Raw genomic sequence first — 22,866 nt, forward strand, 5'->3', positions numbered from 1 at the left:
ACTTATGCGATGCGGGAAGTCTGCGACTTTGCAGCCTTCCAGCATTGCATAAGGGTGACCCGCCACTTACTTTTTCCACAGGATTGTATTCCACAAGTGTTAAGCACTGTGCGATCCAATCCAGATACATCAGAAATAAAGGGTCATGTGCGACTTGTATGCGTGTTCAGTGCGAATGTAGCCATACAAAGTGTATGTCTCAATTCACACTGCACATCTGATGGCATGTAATATCGTAGCGCACTGCTCCTTTATTACATGCGATCAGATGTTCATGCGAAAATCAGCTATACAGTTTGTATGGCTCAATTCGCACTGCACTCGCACAAAAGTCGCACATGATGCATTTATTCAGCCGCATCAGGATAGGATCGCACAATCGTTCAAACTTGTGTGATCCGATCCTGTGTGAAATGTCAGATCGCACTGTGATATGCGTTAAAACTGGGGGTATCTTTAACATTTCATTGACACCTCCAGCAACTCGCATATGGCAGTGACCAAAATGCTTTCATTAACATGTAAATATGGGAATAGGACAGCCATCATACATTTAGTGCTTCTTTACACAGCTTTAGACCTCGACCCCCCAACGAAAGTCTAATAAAGAATTGAACACACATTGTTGAATGTAAAAACGTTTTAGTATCAAACATTCACAGGGTTAGGGTTAGGGTTAGGGTTAGGGTTAGTTAATCATGTCCAGGGTTAATCATGTCCACAAAATTGCGCATTTTGATTTGTAATGCCGTTGCAGTCTCCTTTATTTGTTCCAGGTCTGCGCAGCATTGGAGAGCCTCACGGGTCAATTTGGCTAATGTGCAACTATGTAAAACATGGTCTGTAAAAATTAAAAAAAAATGAGTCAATGTGAATCACCTACATGAGGTCATAATAATAGAGAAACATTTGGTGTCCAGGTAATCTTAAATTCCTCTCGAGTTAATACCTACCCTGTTCTTATGCTCTTTTGCCCTAGGCTCTTCTTCTTCCTCCTGTCCTCCTCCGATGCTGTTGCTGATGATTCTGCCGGTCTCCTGAGCTTACTATATATTCATTAGGGGTGTGAACGCATGATGACGTCATTGTGAGGGCATGGTTGTAATGTATATATATTAAGATGCAGAGACCAGAGACGGGCAGAATGCACGGCAACAGCATTGGAGGAGGACAGGAGGAAGAAGAAGAGCCTAGGGCAAAAGAGCAGACAACATAAGAGCAGAAGATTGGACAGCAGAAGAGTGGAGAGGAGAAGATCCAAAGAGCAGAGTGGAGAAGACCGGATGAAGATATTTAAGAACATTTCATAAACGTCTCCTGTCGTTATTCACATACACTTCCATTTATGTGGTTAATGTGTAGGGGTACTATGTACCCCATACCCATTCACATAGTGATTGGGGTCTGGGATCTGGGGGCCACCCTTTGTTAAAGGTTGCTTCCAAAGTCCTAGGAACCCCCTGGCCGCATGACCCCCCAAAACCACCAGACAGGGTTGTGGGGATGAGGCTCTTGTCCTCCTCTACATGGGAGTAAGGTGCTTTTGGGTGTGCGGTGCAGAGGCCCCCTGGCCCAAAGCAACAAAACCCCCCCATGTTGAGGGCATGTGTCCTGCTGTGGTCCAGGGGGTGTTTGGTCCGCTTGCTCGTTCTCTTTCCTGGCCTGACAAGCTGCATGCTTGTATAAGGGTCTGGTAGGGGTTTTGGGGGTAACCCACGCTGTCTTTTTGTTGTGGGCATACCCTCAAACTCAATACCACACACAAAAGGCCTGGTTGTGAACTTGGGGGGACACCCACGGTGGGTTGTTCAATTTTTGGGTGTAGTTCCCCCTCAAAAATCTTCACAACGCAAGTGGCCCCGCAAGTCAGAGCATCCTGATCCGACTTACGGTGCGACTTCCATTCAAATAAAGAGGCTCCCATAGGGAACTAGTGTTGTAAATTGGAGGCTAAAAATAACACTGATAAAAATCATTCTGAAAAAACCTACGTGGGCACACAATTGGCTCTTGGACACTTGGTCCTGGTTCCTCCACAGTTTCGGAACTGGCTTCCATGCTGCTTGGCAAGTTGCCAGGAGATCGGGCTTCTGACCTGGCTGGGGATGCCACATCCTGGCATGATGCAACATCTGCAATGTAAATTTGTAAGGGAATACAAGAATATAAGGTTAAACAATCATTGCAAATACACATATTTCTATGATCCCACTACACAAAAATCTGTGACTACCAACCTTCTTGTTGCTCTGGTGTCTCATCACTTGTTGGCTCCACCAGGATTATTTCCGGAATAAGGTCTTCATCTACATAATACAAAACATTGGCCATATCATAAAAGTCACAAGAGGTACATTTGTTAGGACATGGTGCCCTGCTTGATAGCTCTTTTAGTAACAAATATGAAGACATGTACATGGTTATCTACGAAAAATATGGTACATTAATGTTTGACAGTGCATAGGAACCAATTACCTTTAGTGGAATCTGTGCCACCTTCTGTGCCCATGTCCTCATCTTGTTCGGCAACTGCCGATGGAGCTGCCAGACCTCTCCTCCTCCTTTCCCATAGTTTGGCACGGAGTTTACGTTTTTCTCCTATTTAAAGGTTTGAATAATAATCTGTGATTAATAGGAATGTTTGCTGAGAAGATTCGTGCAGGAAAGAACGTTCGTTGCAACACAATACATATATTTTTAACTATGGCTTCCTGACTTTTAATGTCATATACTAAAACATCAACAATAGATCGATCAAATCACGACATGACAACTAAAATGAGTAATCTAACTTTTTACATAGACATTATAATCTAGACATGTTAATACAACATACACAAAATTATAAAAAACATATTGCATGATTAAAAAAATAAAGAAAAAATAAAACTTACTTTTTTTCAAAATCCGATGGATTTGGGAAAGCTGATCCTGCTCACGGTGTTTGAGGTCAGACCACCGTTTCCGAATCTGATCTTTCGATCGCTCGACACCGAATTTTTTGACCAAACAGGCCACCACCTTGTCCATGATGCCATCTTTCCTGGCATTGGGCCGATCGTAATTTGCCAACTTTCCATCGTAATCCATTTTTTCTAAAATGGAGACCATCTCCACCATTTCTGGCTTTGACATGGGTGTAGCCCTTGATTTTCGGGTGGCCCAATCACTTCGGCCCCCACTAATTGAGCTCCCAGATTGTTGAGACATGGTTCCTAATTAAACAATGATTATTCCACTGCCTCAGGTGTGAGTGTCGCATGTAGGCCTGATCTTCGGCACGTACACACCCCTGCACAAGCCCGCCACTGGAGGAGGAGTTGACGCCTGCGCTGTATTTAAAGGACGCCAGATCGTTCGGCCGACGATTCGCTAGCGGACATATCGAGAGTTGGAGCACGATCGAGCGGCGAATCACGACTTTTCCCCACAAACAAAGGTACGACTCTTTTAATAGAAAGTGTGTGTTTTGGGCCCTATACAGCTTTTATTAGGAATATCTTTATTATGTGCCAAAATACATGCTATTTTAATATGTTTTGTGTTGTTTTGTGTCTTGCAGGCATATACTGTCCTGCAATATGGTGGACAATTTCACCACCCACAACTTTTTAATAAGTTTTATTGATGAGTTCAGGCAACTGCCCTGTTTGTGGCAAGTCAAGTCCGCAGATTATAAAAATCGAAAACTCAGAAAACAGGCCATGGAACATTTGGTGGCCTTCTACAAGCCCGTCTGTCCTGGGGCAAATTTTACTTATATCCGCAAAAAAATAAACAGTATTCGCACTGCCTACAGGCGGGAGTTAAAAAAAATAGAGGAGTCCACCCAGTCTGGAGCAGGGGCACGGAATGTATATGTACCACGGCTGTGGTACTTTGATAACATGCGGTTCCTGGCAGACACCATGGAATCCAGGCCGTCAATTTCAACACTGCCTTCTACTTCGGCAGAGGGCTCAGTGTCGGTAGATCCAAGCCAGGATGAGGATTTCCTGGAGGAGAGTTTTACTCAGGTATGGCATTTCACAATATATTGTCTGCTAAAATGTAATCATGTAACAAAATTATAAGCTAAACCATAATTGACCCTTTAGGTAAACGGGCATAGCAAGGGGTTGGCATGACAGGCAACCGCCAGGGGCGCAGGCCAAGGGGGGTGGGTCACAAAAACATTGGCATTGTTTTATTGTTTATTTTAACAATCCACTCAGCCTGCACACCCCAGAACCCCCAGTTTGCAGGCGGATTCATGCAGGTGTAAAACATTGAGAGCAGCTTCATGCAGGTGTAAAACATTGAGAGCTGCTTCATGCAGGTGTAAAACATTGAGAGCAGCTGAGCCAAAAGACCAGGAGACTGAGACTGCCTCTCACTGCATCCCCAGCACACCTCTGGTCTTACAAACACTGCTGCATCCCCAGCACACCTCTGGTCCTAACAAACACTGCTGTAGCCTCAGCATTCCTCTGGCTCAACCTTTTTTAATACAAAACTAACAGCTCCTGCAAATGATCCATCCATCCTTGCTTCCATGTCTCTGGTCTCTCACTCTGGGTCAGCAAGGCAGGTGGCTTCCTTATTCATGTTTCCCTGCACTGCTTCACCCTCAATGCCCTACATCAAGTCCTCTGCAAGTTCAGGCCCCTCTCTCTCTGCAACCCCCTCCTCTCTCTCTCACACCCCCTCTTTCTCTCCCTCTCTCTAGCTCTCAACCCTCTCTTTCTTTTTCACACCTGAGACAATGATTGCCCACTAGAGAGCTCTACACTGGGCAAACAAGGGGCAAATTAGAAACTTTTAATGCCCTTTAATTTTTTTTTGGGGGGGTGGGTTACAGTTTTACATTGATCTTGGGGGGGGGGGGGGGGGTTGTTGCCAAATACAGCTCCTCAACAAGGGCACTGGAGACCCTAGATATGCCACTGTATGTAAAGTCTGCTATTTGTTCACAATAATATAACAAACATGCATTTTTATATACACTATAACATTCTAATCAATTGTTCATTTCATCAACAGGGAAGTGTCACTGAGGAGGAGCCAGGTTGCAGCCAGGAGCCTGGGGAGCCTGCGGAGCCTGAGGAGCCTGTGGAGCCTGTGGAACTCTTTCCACCACCACCTCCTCCTGCCAAACGGAGGCAAAAGAGGAAGCACGTGGATGACATCACCGACGAGTTTATCCAGGAGGCCACCATAGCCCTACGTCGGAAACCGGAGGCCAATGAGTCCTTCGGCAACATGACGGCAAAAATTTTAGATAAGGTGGACCTCAGGCAGTGTCAGTATGCCAGAAAAATTATTCTGGATGTGCTGCAAAACGCAGAAAACGGCATACTTACTGAGCACAGCCACGCATGCCAGGAGCACCCGTGCCCTCCACCTCCACCTCCACCTCCACAACACCCACCACCTCGCCAAATGCCACATGGCCAGTGGCAATATGGCCAGCAGGATCCAAACCTGCCCTCATGGCAACCTGATTTCAGTTACCAGCAACTTTAATTTTTGTAACCCCCTATTATTTATTTTACCCCTGTTTGCCAGTTTCTAGTTTAATTTTGTCCAAATGGACCTTTTTTATGTTTAGTTTATTATACGGAAAGTATTGATGTTTGCTTTGTTTTTTTTTTGCTGAGATCCAAAAAATAAAGAAAATTGAAAATAAAAAATGGCCTATCTGAATTTGTTAACATGTTTAATATTGTGCATAACCTGAAAAATATGTTTTAGACATTAATTCATAAAAGAATAAAGGGTCATATCAATAGTTAGATCTTTGGTGTGAAAATACAAAAATAATGGTGAAGAGTTCAAATTATTTAATTCTAAAATTTGATAGAACAGATAGAATAGACAAACATTATCTTCATCATAACAGAACACATGCCTTTTTATTAGAAAAGTATGGCATTATGAGCAGCATCTTCCTTCTTCTCACATTTATCAAGATGAGCATGTGCTCCGCATTTCACCTATTTCTTGGACTTCCGCGAGCCGAAAGTTCTTTCTGAATAAAATGTTGAGTTTACTAGAGAAAATTCTTCCGGGAACTCATTTGGCTTGATCATGCGTGTTGGGATTTGTAGCTGTGTGTCGGCAGAATTGTGTACTGACAGGCGAACAATCGTCCGTTCTGGTGTCGGCATACAAATATTTTCATGTTTGCAAGAAAGACTTTTGTCCGCGGATTGTGCGCAGACATCTGTCGGAGGCACCATACTAACACGCGTACAATCGGCAGATCCTTCGTCCACCGACGTTTGTATGCCGACGATCGGTACGTGTGTACGGGCCTTAAGACCTTCCAGATCACAATGCATGTCAGAGCAAATGAGAATCATGAGGTCAAAGGAACTGCCTGAAGAGCTCAGAGACAGAATTGTGGCAAGGCACAGATCTGGCCAAGGTTACAAAAAGATTTCTGCTGCACTTAAGGTTCCTAAGAGCACAGTGGCCTCCATAATCCTCAAATGGAAGACGTTTGGTAGGACCAGAACCCTTCCTAGAGCTGGCCGTCCGGCCAAACTGAGCTATCGGGGGAGAAGAGCCTTGGTGAGAGAGGTAAAGAAGAACCCAAAGATCACTGTGGCTGAGCTCCAGAGATGCAGTCAGGAGATGGGAGAAAGTTGTAGAAAGTCAACCATCACTGCAGCCCTCCACCAGTCGGGGCTTTATGGCAGAGTGGCCCGACGGAAGCCTCTCCTCAGTGTAAGACACATGAAAGCCCGCATGGAGTTTGCTAAAAAACACCTGAAGGACTCCAAGATGGTGAGAAATAAGATTCTCTGGTCTGATGAGACCAAAATAGAACTTTTTGGCCTTAATTCTAAGCGGTATGTGTGGAGAAAACCAGGCACTGCTCATCACCTATCCAATACAGTCCCAACAGTGAAGCATGGCGGTGGCAGCATCATGCTGTGGGGGTGTTTTTCAGCTGCAGGGACAGGACGACTGGTTGCAATCGAGGGAAAGATGAATGCGGCCAAGTACAGGGATATCCTGGACAAAAACCTTCTCCAGAGTGCTCTGGACCTCAGACTGGGCCGAAGGTTTACCTTCCAACAAGACAATGACCCTAAGCACACAGCTAAAATAACGAAGGAGTGGCTTCACAACAACTTCGTGACTGTTCTTGAATGGCCCAGCCAGAGCCCTGACTTAAACCCAATTGAGCATCTCTGGAGAGACCTAAAAATGGCTGTCCACCAACGTTTACCATCCAACCTGACAACTGGAGAGGATCTGCAAGGAGGAATGGCAGAGGATCCCCAAATCCAGGTGTGAAAGACTTGTTGCATCTTTCCCAAAAAGACTCCTGGCTGTATTAGATCAAAAGGGGGCTTCTACTAAATACTGAGCAAAGGGTCTGAATACTTAGGACCATGTGATATTTCAGTTTTTCTTTTTTAATAAATCTGCAACAATGTCAACAATTCTGTGTTTTTCTGTCAGTATGGGGTGCTATGTGTACATTCATGAGGAAGAAGAATGAACTTAAATGATTTTAGCAAATGGCTGCAATATAACAAAGAGTGAAAAATTTAAGGGGGTCTGAATACTTTCCGTACCCACTGTATATATATATATATATATATATATATATATATATATATACAATTTTGAGAGCCTGCGACACATCTGGATCCTGAAGAAGCCCAACGTGTGGGTGAAACACGTCGATCCATCACATTAGAGGATGTGCTGCAATACACCTAGATACTATATTCTCACATGATGTCTTTACTATCTTGCCTTTAATAAAATTTATATTTTTATAATCTGTATTTTATCTAATTGATACTCTTGGGCACACTAAAATTCCCATCCACCTCGTCCACAGGGTCCACCTGTAAGACCTGGTTTACTTTAGCCAGATAGATGAACCGATGAACCTAGAAAGTCTTCCAAGTGTATCTCAACATCACGAGCCAAACGGAGTCGCCCAGTCGTACACCAATTTCACGGGAGCTGGGGGGGGGGGGGGGGACCAGCCACTTACACTGCATGTCCCCCATAGGACAACAGAAGGCGCGGTTAGATGTCTAGCCAGATCCTGAAACCTGTATGACCCATTAGCCAGAGACATACCAGAATCAGCGCCACAGTATCCACTCGAAGGGTGGCAGTTTGTAAGAGACACCTATGCATTTGGCTTTAAAGTGGTTGTAAGCCCTCCATATACCATACTCCTACGTAAGTTGTACCTGTTTATCTGCAGTCTTCTCTTCTCTACATCCATGCAAAGTGCTGAATTTTTACAGCTTGTCAGAGTTCAGAAAAAAGGGTGGAGAGCTGAAGTTACACTCTGCAGAGCTCGGTGATAAGAACTCCGTGAGCTTATTGGAGGGAAGGGACGCACCCAGGGCCAGGAGAAGGGATTGCCAGGAGGGGCGGTTGCCCTGGGCGCAATGGTTTATTGCAGGCATGGGGGGGCACCTTGACCTTAAGGGAAGGGGGGGCGCAGTTTGGCATCCTTGCTGTGGGCGCTGGATGACCTTGTCCTGGCACTGGACGCACCCCCCTTCATTTAGCACACAGGAGCAGAGCTGTGGCTGTAAATCAGCTGGAGGTCCCTCCTCTGTCACCATTTTCCTCTTGGTGTCAGGAAAACTTGTCAGAAGTGACTCCTGCTGATAGCAGAGGAACAAAGCAGCAGACAGAAATGACACTTCATTACTAAAGCTGGAGAGTTCAAAATCCGACTCATTTCTGCTTAATAACCAATCAGCTTGTAACTTCAGCTTGTTCAAATAAGCTTTGGCCATAAAACCTGGGAGCGGATTGGTTTCTATGCAGAAGTGAGACTGATTTTGCACTCTGCAGCTTAAGGGTCCTTTCACACTTGTCCGTTCCGCCGACGGACTCCGTTCTGCTCAGCGGGGGATCGATCCGCCGATCCCCGTTGAGCAGGCAGATGACAGCTCCGTCTCCGCTCTGTGTGTGGAGACAGAGCTGTCAGATCCCCGCTGTCCTCTATGGGGGAATTGGATGAGAACAGACCGCCTGTCCGTTCTCATCCGATCCGCCAGACGGATGGAAAACAGGGTTTCCACCCGTCCGTATTTCACGGACAGGATTGGATCGGATGGCAGCGGGTGTCAGCGGAGATGTCTCCACTGACATGCGCTGCCCCATAGGGATGCATGGAGCATCCGATTCACGGTTCGTCTGACTGAGATACAGGCGGATCTGATCGGCCCGTATGTGTGAAAGGGACCTTAGTAAATAAACCCCTTAGTGCTCTGGATTGACACAAGTACACACTATAGAGGGATATACTTTGTTTATATGTCTGAGCTTTACAACCATTTTAAGTCAAAAAGTTTCCTGGGACTAGCTCTCAATTCGGTCATTGAGAATAGATAGACTAATATACTGTATATTTATGGCAGGGAATACATAGAAGTATGCTTGGGGGGGTATAGGTATGGTGGGGTGAAGATAGAGGCATAGTTAGGGATATATATGAGTATGGTGGGCATGGTTGAGGAGGTATAGGCATGGTTACAGATATATAGAAGTATGGCAGGGTTTAGACGGAAGCATTGTTGGGGATATATATATGTATGGTGGGGTTAAGATAGAGGCACAGTTGGGAATATGCAGTATATAGGTATGGCGGGGCTAAGATGGAGGCATGGTTGAGGATATATATAGGTACGGTGGGGTATAGATGGAGGCATGGTTGAGGATATACTGTATATATAGGTATGGTGGGGTATAGATAGAGGCATGGTTGAGGATATATATAGGAATAGTGGGGTATAGATTGAGGCATGGTTGAGGATATATATAGGTATGGTGGGGTTAAGATAGAGGCATGGTTGAGTATATATATATATATATATATATATATATATATATATATATATATATATATATATAGGTATGGTTGGGTTAAGATAGAGGCATAGTTTAGGGTGGTATGGTTGGTTTAAGATAGAGGCACGGTTGAGGGTGGTATGGTGGGGTTAAGACAGAGGCATGGTTAAGGCTATATATAGGTATGGTGGGGTTACGATAGAGACATGGTTGAGGACATATATAAGTATAGTGGGGTGCAGATAGACACATGATTGAGGATTTATAGGTATGGCACAATATAGATGGAGGTATGGTTTGGTAGATATAAATATGGTCTGATATACTTCAAGGCATGGTTGGGCATATATAGGTATGGTGGGGTACAGAGGCATGGTTCAAGGCTATAAAAATATGGTGGTCACAGGTCGTGCAATCACTGGTCATGCGATCACAGGTCGTGCAATCACTGGTTTTGCGATCACAGGTCGTATAATAACTGGTTATGCGATCACAGGTCATGCAATCACTGCTCATGCGATCACAGGCCATACAATCACTGGTCATGCGATCACAGGCCATACAATCACTGGTCATGCGATCACAGGTCATACAATCTGGTCATGCGATCACAGGTCATACAATCACTGGTCATGCAATCACAGGTCGTACAATCACTGGTCATGCAATCACAGGTCGTACAATCACTGGTCATGCAATCACAGGTCGTATAATCACTGGTCATGCGATCACAGGTCGTGCAATCACTGCTCATGCGATCACAGATCGTGCAATCACTGCTCATGCGATCACAGGTTGTGCAATCACTGGTCATGCAATCACTGCTCATGCGATCACAGGTTGTGTAATCATAATCACTGCTCATGGGATCACAGGTCAATCACTGGTCATGCGATCACAGGTTGTGCAATTACTGCTCATGCGATCACAGGTTGTGCAATCACTGGTCATGCGATCACAGGTCATGCAATCACTGCTCATGCGATCACAGGTCGTGTAATCACTGCTCATGCGATCACAGGTCGTACAATCACTGGTCATGCGATCACCAGTCGTACAATCACTGGCCATGCAATCACAGGCCATACATTCACTGGTCATGCGATCTCAGCTCGTACAATCACTGGTCATGCGATCACAGGTCGTGCAATCACTGGTTTTGCGATCACAGGTCGTATAATAACTGGTTATGCGATCACAGGTCATGTAATCACTGGTCATGCGATCACAGGTCATGCAATCACTGCTCATGCGATCACAGGTCGTACAATCACTGGTCATGCGATCACAGTTCGTACAATCACTGGTCATGCAATCACAGGTCGTAAAATCACTGGTCATGCAATCACAGGTCGTGCAATCACTGCTCATGCGATCACAGGCCATACAATCACTGGTCATACGATCACAGGTTGTATAATCACTGGTCATGCGATCAAAGGTCTTATAATCACTGGTCATGTGATCACAGGTTGTACAATCACTGGTCATGCAATCATAGGTCATATAATCACTGGTCATGCGATCACAGGTCGTGTAATCACTGCTCATGCGATCACAGGTCGTGTAATCACTGCTCATGCGATCACAGGCCATACAATCACTGGTCATGCGATCACAGGTCGTGCAATCACTGGTCATGCGATCACAGGTCGTACAATCACTGGTCATGCGATCACAGGTCATACAATAACTGGTCATGCGATCACAGGTCGTGCAATCACTGGTCATGCGATCACAGGCCATACAATCACTGGTCATGCGATCACAGGTCGTGCAATTACTGGTCATGCGATCACAGGTTGTATAATCACTGGTCATGCGATCAAAGGTCGCATGATCACAGGTCGTGCAATCACTGGTCATGCAATCACATATTCTTACAATCACTGGTCATGCGATTACAGGCCATGCGATCACCAGACATACAATCCCCGGTAGTGTGTTATTAGGTGTACAGATCCGGTGTAGGAGAGCAGTAAGAACATCACTCCAACTAACTTTTTTGCATAATACAAACTGGCAGATCGTCTCCTCGCCGTCTCCCCCCTCCCCCTGTGAACTCCGTAACCCCATTCCTGCGGACTCCCCAGCGATGCGCGCCCTGGGTTGAGGGAAAAACAGAAGCGTCTTTGAATTATTTAAATTGTGAGATAAAAAGAACATGGCACGAATAAAATCAGGTTAGTATTTTTGTATTTTATTTTGATCCAAACACATTAGCATTTGAAAGGGATGTGACTGTTTTTTTCCCTACAGGGGAACTCGTATGATTGGGGTTGTGTTGGAGGAGCCTCAAGGGGCCTGGGACATTGGGGGGGGGGGGGGGATCTCCGTTAAGATCTTTGGTCACGTGACTTACCATCCAAGGACAGAAAGTGAACACAATATGGCACCTTTAAAGGACCAGCCATGCAATAAAACACCTGTGTGAGAAGCCTATGGTTGAAGAGGGCATTCTCTGAAGCGTTGACCACACTTTTGTTTGAGGGTAATCTCTAAAACTCTTCAGCGTCACTGAGCAGAGACTGCGCATCTTCAGGACCAGCAGGAGGAGAATTTTCAGGTCTCAGGGAACCCCATGCGAAAAATGACTCTATTTACAACTCGTGTTACATCAGTATGATGGTCGGTGGGAGTAACGCTCCTTACACTTGTGGTCATTGGGGAGAATTACCTTCTTCCAGATAGCTAAAAAGATCAATGGTGTCAGTGGGAACTTATCTGAGAGGCAGAAACTGTTTATTTCTCAAGGAACCCCGAGCAACCTCAGGAGGAACCCTAGGGTTCCATGGAACCTTGGTTGAGAATGAAACAATGAGAGAAAGCTGCTCAGGTGTATGTTCCAAACCCGGTGCAGGTCAGATCCGTCATCCAAGAGTAGAAAAATTCCAAGTTTGAGACCGCACTCAGGGTATATGATGAAATCAAAAGGTTTCTTTATTCCTCATAAATAAAGTAGACAGACAGTGTACAATCAGACGTGTCGGGTTGACGCGTTTCACGATGCTGGAGATCGCTTACTCATAACCACATTGTTATGAGTAAGCGATCTCCAGCATCGTGAAACGCGTCAACCCGACACGTCTGATTGTACACTGTCTGTCTACTTTATTTATGAGGAATAAAGAAACCTTTTGATTTCATGATATACCCTGAGTGGGGTCTCAAACTTGGAATTTTTCTAACCTTGGTTGAGAAACCATGATTTACACAAAGGCGTCCTCAACCTTTTCAACCCAGAGGAACCCTTGAAATAATTTTCAGGTCTCGGGGAACACCTGTTAAAAATGACTCTATTTACAACTCATGATACATCAGTGTGATGGTCAGTGGCAAGAACGTTCCTTACACTTATGGTCATTGGGAAGAATTACCTTCTTCCAGATAGCTAAAAAGATCAATGGTGTCAGGGGGAACTTATGAGAGGCAGAAATTGCACATTGCTCAAGGAACCCCTAGCAACCTCAGGAGGAACCCTGATTTACACAAAGGCGTTCTACTTTAACCACTTGCCGACTGCCCAACGACTATTTACGTCGGCAGTCAGCCTCTCACAGGCAAAGCGACGTAGTACTACGTTGCTAGCCTGTGAGGCTCTGGGGAGCGAGCGCGCGCCGCCCGGTCACGGACTCCCCCCCCCCGCGCGCGTGTGCCCGGCGGACACGATTTCCGCCGGTCACTCGCGATTGTCCGTTACAGCGGGAGAAAGGCAGGCGGCTAATGTAAACAAAGCCGCCTGTCATTCTCCCCTGTGTAAGAATGGAGATCATATGGTTCTGCTATGTAGGACTGTTGATCTCTGTTCTTACACCTCAAGCCACATCCAATCACAGTTAGAATCACACCCCTAGGGACCCACAGTTAACCCCTTCACTGCCAGTGTCATTTTTACAGTAACAGTGCATATGTATAGCACTGATTACTGTAGTAATGTCACTGGTAACCCCAAAAGTGTCAAAAATGTCAGTCAAGGGTCCGATCTGTCCGCCGCAATGTCGCAGTCCCGCAAAAGAAATCGCAGATCGCCGCTTTACTCGTTACGATTACTCGTTAAAAATAAAAAACAAGAAAAATGACAAAAATCTTCTCTTTGTTAGTAAACGCAATAAGTTTTGCGCAAACCAATCAAAATACGCTTTTTGCAATTTTTTTTTACCAAATTGGCCTAAAATGTTAAAAAATTTTGATTTTTACATTTTTTTGGGGGGGAATTTCATATAAAAAATGTGAAAAATATTGTTATTTTTTGACGCTCTTTTTTTGTTTATAGCGCATGATCAAAAAATCGCACAGGTGATCAAATACCACCAAAAGAAAGCTCTGTTTGTGGGAAAAAAAGGATGTCAAATTTATTTAGGTACAGCGTCGCACGACCGCGCAATTGTCCGTTAAAGTCACGCAGTGCCGAATCGCAAAATAGGCCCTGGTCAGGAAAGGGGTAAAATCTTCCGGGGCTTAAGTGGTTAATTAGATATATGTGTCACGTGTTTCTATACAGTACATATAAAATTAAGCCCCGTACACACGTACCGATCGTCGGCCGACGGAACGTCCTACAAATGTTCGCGGCTGGTGTGTTTGTTGTTTGTCTGTTGAAAAGTGCTCCAAACTTGCCCAGGACATTTGTCTTCCGACAGAAAATGACGTCACTACGTTCCACGCACGTTCGCCGCTACAAAAGAGGAAGTGAGTGTTTGGCCGTGACCCTTCTGGGCATCTCGCGCTGATTTCGGTAGCATTTGTTTGGTTGACGACATTTCGCTATTTTCCGAGACATCGTTCGAGAATTTATTATGGCGACCGTGAATTCGTCCGTTGCTGTCGTTAGTGTTGGAGTTTTGGCTCTGAGACGACGTACGAGCAATAGGAAGAAGAAGCGGACCTCCTGGACGAAAAATTGGTTGCTTAACCGTGATCAATTTTCTCATATGTCCTTGCTGAGGGAGCTCCAGGAAAATAATCCTGATGACTTCAGGAATTATTTGAGGATGACGGATCCCATCTTTTACCGTCTTCTTGCCCTGGTGTCCCCCTATATTCTGAAGCAGGATACTTGTATGCGGCTTGCAATTACTCCTGAGCAAAGGTTAATTGCGACGTTGAGGTATCTTGCAACAGGGAGAAGCCTGCAGGATCTGAAGTTCACCACAGGCATCTCCCCCCAAGCACTGGGAGTCATCATCCCTGAGACCTGCTCTGCCATCATCAAGGTCTTGCAGAAGGACTATATCAAGGTATGTTTGATTTTTTACATTACATTACATGTATTACTAGTTTCACCCGAATTATGATGTTTTTGGATGTACAGCAATTGACACAGGCCATTATTTGTAAACTACCCTCTGTCCGCATGCACATAGTAGTAAAGATGTAGATTATCTTTAACCATTTGTAAAATTACCCACTAACCACCCCACCATTCTCTCCTATGTGTCCCTAAACGCATTGCCTGTTAACAGTATTTTGAATTTGGGTCATTTTATTGCTTTCCCTCAAACAATTATTCCTTGGCCAATGTTTTAGTACCTAGTTAATGATTTATCTAAAATACATCAGTCCATCCATTCCCACCTATGATTCTGTATGTTTATGTAATGATGTTAAAACCTTCACTGACCACAAGCCCTAATTGATGTATAAATGCCCAGTTTTACTTACCCATCCCCCCACCCACATGCTAAATCTCAAAGTCAGCATATACCAAAGCTCAAGTTCAGAGGTCTTCAAACTATGGCCCACCAGTTGTTCACGAACTTCAATTTCCATCATGCCTAGTCATGTCTGTGAATGTGAGAGAATTACAAGGCCTCATGGGATGTGTAGTTCTGCAACAGCTGGAGGGCCGTAGTTTGTAAATCTCAGCTCTAGCTGGTGAGTATAATGGGCCATACACACTAGAAGATTGTCAGAACAATTTATCCTTCCGATTTACCAAAACCAAATAATATGAGGTCCAACAAACACTTTCAAATCCTATGCAATCTGGTAGGCCCTTGCACTACATAGAAAAGTTAAATCTGTACGAAAAAGTCTTCAGAGAATCTTCTAGTGTGTATGGCCCTTTACAATATAAGAACAATAGGAGGTTGAAAAGAAATGTATGTAGATGTTACATCCCCATATCCAAACCTTTGCCTTCCTGTTGTATATTTTTTTAGCAAGTTGCATAAGCATTTAACAGACAACTGTGTGTGTAATTAATAATGTGATGTGCTCAAGCACTAATTTTTTTTTTTTTTTTTTTTTTTATTTTTTCCCCACAGTTTCCTTCAAACGCAGAGCAATGGCTGGAGATTTCTGATCAATTTCTGGAGAAGTGGAATTTTCCCAATTGTGGGGGTGCTATTGATGGGAAGCACGTCCGCATTGTCCCCCCTCCGAATTCCGGCACATTTTATTATAATTATAAAGGTTTTTTTAGTATAGTCATGCTAGCCATAGTTAATGCAAACTATGAGTTTATTTTTTTGGATATTGGCAAAAATGGCCGCAATTCGGATGGGGGAGTTATTGATCAGACGGAGTTCGCTCGTCGTCTAAAGAACGGCACTCTGAACCTGCCATCCAGGGAGCAAACTGTTGAGGGTATGAGCTTTGTGTTTATCGCAGATGAGGCTTTTGCGCTTGGGGAGCATCTCATGAAGCCCTACCCTCAGAGGAACCTCACCCCAGACCAAAGGATTTACAACTACCGGTTGTCCAGAGCTCGCAGAGTTGTGGAGAATGCCTTCGGGATAATGGCCAACCGGTTCCGGATATTCCTGACGTCCATAAACCTGGCACTGTACAAAGTGGATAATGTGGTCTTGTGTTGCTGCATTTTGCACAACTTCCTACGCAGGAATGCACAAAATTATGTCTTGCAGCAACTGGATACTGACCCTGCTATGCCAGGTACAAGTGGAGAGGCCCAACCTTCTAACCAAGTGGAGTCCATGACGTCAATGGAAGTTGGACGGTCAGCATTGGCATCACACAGGGCCCGTCAGATCCGCCAGGAATATCTGGACTATTTCGTGGGGAGAGGAGCTGTGTCCTGGCAGCAATCACTGTCACACACCCATTAATCTTGTTAAAGATTGGACACACAAGATAAATGTCAGAGATATATTATTTTTCAACACATTAAACAAAAATTGCAATGATTCTGTATTGTGGATTATAATCATTTGGGCACATATGCCAAACACAATTATTTGGGTTAATCATGTGTTATATATGTGTGACTTTGGAAGGGTTAATACATTCATCAGTGTGTTTCTTGACTGTAGTCTCTCACCAGCTGATCCAAAGTGATGATGGCCATGTGTTATTTTTTAGCCAGTGGTGTAAATACAAGGGCCTTCTGCACCCCACAAAATGTACACAAACCCTGTCACATTGAGAACTAGGTCACACCCAAGGTTCATCTAATGTCACCTTACATTGGTGTTCATTGTCCAGAAGTTGCCCATACTATATATTTCATATAATACATTAGGGTATTAACAAAGTACCTACACCTGTTATGTTGTGTTCATTTATGACATCCTTCTCACTGCCCACCAATGTTAGGATATGTCAGTGTTATGTGAAACTTGATCATTGTTCATCTCAAAGTGTTATATATATAGGTAATGGAAAGTGAACTAGAGCAACGAACAAGCAATACACTATAGATTACACTGATCTCCCTACACTGATTTCTACTGCCAATATCAATGCCATATTGAATCCTAGGACTGCTAGTACCTTGAGTGTTGAGTCACACTTATGCGATGCGGGAAGTCTGCGACTTTGCAGCCTTCCAGCATTGCATAAGGGTGACCCGCCACTTACTTTTTCCACAGGATTGTATTCCACAAGTGTTAAGCACTGTGCGATCCAATCCAGATACATCAGAAATAAAGGGTCATGTGCGACTTGTATGCGTGTTCAGTGCGAATGTAGCCATACAAAGTGTATGTCTCAATTCACACTGCACATCTGATGGCATGTAATATCGTAGCGCACTGCTCCTTTATTACATGCGATCAGATGTTCATGCGAAAATCAGCTATACAGTTTGTATGGCTCAATTCGCACTGCACTCGCACAAAAGTCGCACATGATGCATTTATTCAGCCGCATCAGGATAGGATCGCACAATCGTTCAAACTTGTGTGATCCGATCCTGTGTGAAATGTCAGATCGCACTGTGATATGCGTTAAAACTGGGGGTATCTTTAACATTTCATTGACACCTCCAGCAACTCGCATATGGCAGTGTCCAAAATGCTTTCATTAACATGTAAATATGGGAATAGGACAGCCATCATACATTTAGTGCTTCTTTACACAGCTTTAGACCTCGACCCCCCAACTAAAGTCTAATAAAGAATTGAACACACATTGTTGAATGTAAAAACGTTTTAGTATCAAACATTCACAGGGTTAGGGTTAGGGTTAGGGTTAGGGTTAGGGTTAGGGTTAGGGTTAGGGTGTTGTAAAGTGCTTTTCCCAAACTTGGGTACACTCTTTAACATCTGAGTGTAATTAAAATGCCCTAAAACATTCTAAAAAAATTGTAACATCAGGAACATCCCAATACAAACATTAAAAACCTAGTAAAATTGTGGCTTAAAATTTGCCAATCATGTCCACAAAATTGCGCATTTTGATTTGTAATGCCGTTGCAGTCTCCTTTATTTGTTCCAGGTCTGCGCAGCATTGGAGAGCCTCACGGGTCAATTTGGCTAATGTGCAACTATGTAAAACATGGTCTGTAAAAATTAAAAAAAAATGAGTCAATGTGAATCACCTACATGAGGTCATAATAATAGAGAAACATTTGGTGTCCAGGTAATCTTAAATTCCTCTCGAGTTAATACCTACCCTGTTCTTATGCTCTTTTGCCCTAGGCTCTTCTTCTTCCTCCTGTCCTCCTCCGATGCTGTTGCTGATGATTCTGCCGGTCTCCTGAGCTTACTATATATTCATTAGGGGTGTGAACGCATGATGACGTCATTGTGAGGGCATGGTTGTAATGTATATATATTAAGATGCAGAGACCAGAGACGGGCAGAATGCACGGCAACAGCATTGGAGGAGGACAGGAGGAAGAAGAAGAGCCTAGGGCAAAAGAGCAGACAACATAAGAGCAGAAGATTGGACAGCAGAAGAGTGGAGAGGAGAAGATCCAAAGAGCAGAGTGGAGAAGACCGGATGAAGATATTTAAGAACATTTCATAAACGTCTCCTGTCGTTATTCACATACACTTCCATTTATGTGGTTAATGTGTAGGGGTACTATGTACCCCATACCCATTCACATAGTGATTGGGGTCTGGGATCTGGGGGCCACCCTTTGTTAAAGGTTGCTTCCAAAGTCCTAGGAACCCCCTGTCCGCATGACCCCCCAAAACCACCAGACAGGGTTGTGGGGATGAGGCTCTTGTCCTCCTCTACATGGGAGTAAGGTGCTTTTGGGTGTGCGGTGCAGAGGCCCCCTGGCCCAAAGCAACAAAACCCCCCCATGTTGAGGGCATGTGTCCTGCTGTGGTCCAGGGGGTGTTTGTTCCGCTTGCTCGTTCTCTTTCCTGGCCTGACAAGCTGCATGCTTGTATAAGGGTCTGGTAGGGGTTTTGGGGGTAACCCACGCTGTCTTTTTGTTGTGGGCATACCCTCAAACTCAATACCACACACAAAAGGCCTGGTTGTGAACTTGGGGGGACACCCACGGTGGGTTGTTCAATTTTTGGGTGTAGTTCCCCCTCAAAAATCTTCACAACGCAAGTGGCCCCGCAAGTCAGAGCATCCTGATCCGACTTACGGTGCCACTTCCATTCAAATAAAGAGGCTCCCATAGGGAACTAGTGTTGTAAATTGGAGGCTAAAAATAACACTGATAAAAATCATTCTGAAAAAACCTACGTGGGCACACAATTGGCTCTTGGACACTTGGTCCTGGTTCCTCCACAGTTTCTGAACTGGCTTCCATGCTGCTTGGCACGTTGCCAGGAGATCGGGCTTCTGACCTGGCTGGGGATGCCACATCCTGGCATGATGCAACATCTGCAATGTAAATTTGTAAGGGAATACAAGAATATAAGGTTAAACAATCATTGCAAATACACATATTTCTATGATACCACTACACAAAAATCTGTGCCTACCAACCTTCATGTTGCTCTGATGTCTGGTCACTTGTTGGCTCCACCAGTATTATTTCTGGAATAATGTCTTCATCTACATAATACAAAACATTGGCCATATCATAAAAGTCACCAGAGGTACATTTGTTAGGACATGGTGCCCTGCTTGATAGCTCTTTTAGTAACAAATATGAAGACATGTACATGGTTATCTACGAAAAATATGGTACATTAATGTTTGACAGTGCATAGGAACCAATTACCTTTAGTGGAATCTGTGCCACCTTCTGTGCCCATGTCCTCCTCTTCTTCCTCCACTGCAGATGGAGCTGCCAAACCTCTCCTCCTCCTTTCCCACTGTTTGGCACGGAGTTTACGTTTTTCTCCTATTTAAAGGTTTGAATAATAATCTGTGATTAATAGGAATGTTTGCTGAGAAGATTCGTGCAGGAAAGAACGTTCGTTGCAACACAATACATATATTTTTCACTATGGCTTCCTGACTTTTAATGTCATATACTAAAACATCAACAATAGATCGATCAAATCACGACATGACAACTAAAATGAGTAATCTAACTTTTTACATAGACATTATAATCTAGACATGTTAATACAACATACACCAAATTATAAAAAACATATTGCATGATTAAAAAAATAAAGAAAAAATAAAACTTACTTTTTTTCAAAATCCGATGGATTTGGGAAAGCTGATCCTGCTCACGGTGTTTGAGGTCAGACCATCGTTTCCTAATCTGATCTTTCGATCGCTCGACACCGAATTTTCTGACCAAACAGGCCACCACCTTGTCCATGATGCCATCTTTCCTGGCATTGGGCCGCTCGTAATTTGCCAACTTTCCATCGTAATCCGTTTTTTCTAAAATGGAGACCATCTCCACCATTTCTGCCTTTGACATGGGTGTAGCCCTTGATTTTCGGGTGGCCCAATCACTTCGGCCCCCACTAATTGAGCTCCCAGATTGTTGAGACATGGTTCGTAATTAAACAATGATTATTCCACTGCTTCAGGTGTGAGTGTCGCATGTAGGCCTGATCTTCGGCACGTACACACCCCTGCACAAGCCCGCCACTGGAGGAGGAGTTGACGCCTGCGCTGTATTTAAAGGACGCCAGATCGTTCGGCCGACGATTCGCTAGCGGACATATCGAGAGTTGGAGCACGATCGAGCGGCGAATCACGACTTTTCCCCACAAACAAAGGTACGACTCTTTTAATAGAAAGTGTGTGTTTTGGGCCCTATACAGCTTTTATTAGGAATATCTTTATTATGTGCCAAAATACATGCTATTTTAATATGTTTTGTGTTGTTTTGTGTCTTGCAGGCATATACTGTCCTGCAATATGGTGGACAATTTCACCACCCACAACTTTTTAATAAGTTTTATTGATGAGTTCAGGCAACTGCCGTGTTTGTGGCAAGTGAAGTCCGCGGATTATAAAAATCGAAAACTCCGAAAACAGGCCATGGAACATTTGGTGGCCTTCTACAAGCCCGTCTGTCCTGGGGCAAATTTTGATTATATCCGCAAAAAAATAAACAGTATTCGTACTGCCTACAGGCGGGAGTTAAAAAAAATAGAAGATTCCACCCAGTCTGGAGCAGGGGCACGGAATGTACATGTACCACGGCTGTGGTACTTTGATAACATGCGGTTCCTGGCAGACACCATGGAATCCAGGCCGTCAATTTCAACACTGCCTTCTACTTCGGCAGAGGGCTCAGTGTCGGTAGATCCAAGCCAGGATGAGGATTTCCTGGAGGAGAGTTTTACTCAGGTATGGCATTTCACAATATATTGTCTGCTAAAATGTAATCATGTAACAAAATTATAAGCTAAACCATAATTGACCCTTTAGGTAAACGGGCATAGCAAGGGGTTGGCATGACAGGCAACCGCCAGGGGCGCAGGCCAAGGGGGGTGGGTCACAAAAACATTGGCATTGTTTTATTGTTTATTTTAACAATCCACTCAGCCTGCACACCCCAGAACCCCCAGTTTGCAGGCGGATTCATGCAGGTGTAAAACATTGAGAGCAGCTTCATGCAGGTGTAAAACATTGAGAGCTGCTTCATGCAGGTGTAAAACATTGAGAGCAGCTGAGCCAAAAGACCAGGAGACTGAGACTGCCTCTCACTGCATCCCCAGCACACCTCTGGTCTTACAAACACTGCTGCATCCCCAGCACACCTCTGGTCCAAAGAAACACTGCTGTAGCCTCAGCATTCCTCTGGCTCAACCTTTTTTAATACAAAACTAACAGCTCCTGCAAATGATCCATCCATCCTTGCTTCCATGTCTCTGGTCTCTCACTCTGGGTCAGCAAGGCAGGTGGCTTCCTTATTCATGTTTCCCTGCACTGCTTCACCCTCAATGCCCTACATCAAGCCCTCTGCAAGTTCAGGCCCCTCTCTCTCTGCAACCCCCTCCTCTCTCTCTCACACCCCCTCTTTCTCTCCCTCTCTCTATCTCTCAACCCTCTCTTTCTTTTTCACACCTGAGACAATGATTGCCCACTAGAGAGCTCTACACTGGGCAAACAAGGGGCAAATTAGAAACTTTTAATGCCCTTTAATTTTTTTTTGGGGGGGGTGGGTTACAGTTTTCCATTGATCTTGGGGGGGGGGGGGGGTTGTTGCCAAATACAGCTCCTCAACAAGGGCACTGGAGACCCTAGATACGCCACTGTATGTAAAGTCTGCTATTTGTTCACAATAATATAACAAACATGCATTTTTATATACACTATAACATTCTAATCAATTGTTCATTTCATCAACAGGGAAGTGTCACTGAGGAGGAGCCAGGTTGCAGCCAGGAGCCTGGGGAGCCTGCGGAGCCTGAGGAGCCTGCGGAACTATTTCCACCACCACCTCCTCCTGCCAAACGGAGGCAAAAG

The sequence above is a fragment of the Pelophylax lessonae genome, assembly GCF_965119305.1.
Source record: "Pelophylax lessonae genome assembly, chromosome: 11".
Taxonomy (NCBI): domain Eukaryota; kingdom Metazoa; phylum Chordata; class Amphibia; order Anura; family Ranidae; genus Pelophylax; species Pelophylax lessonae.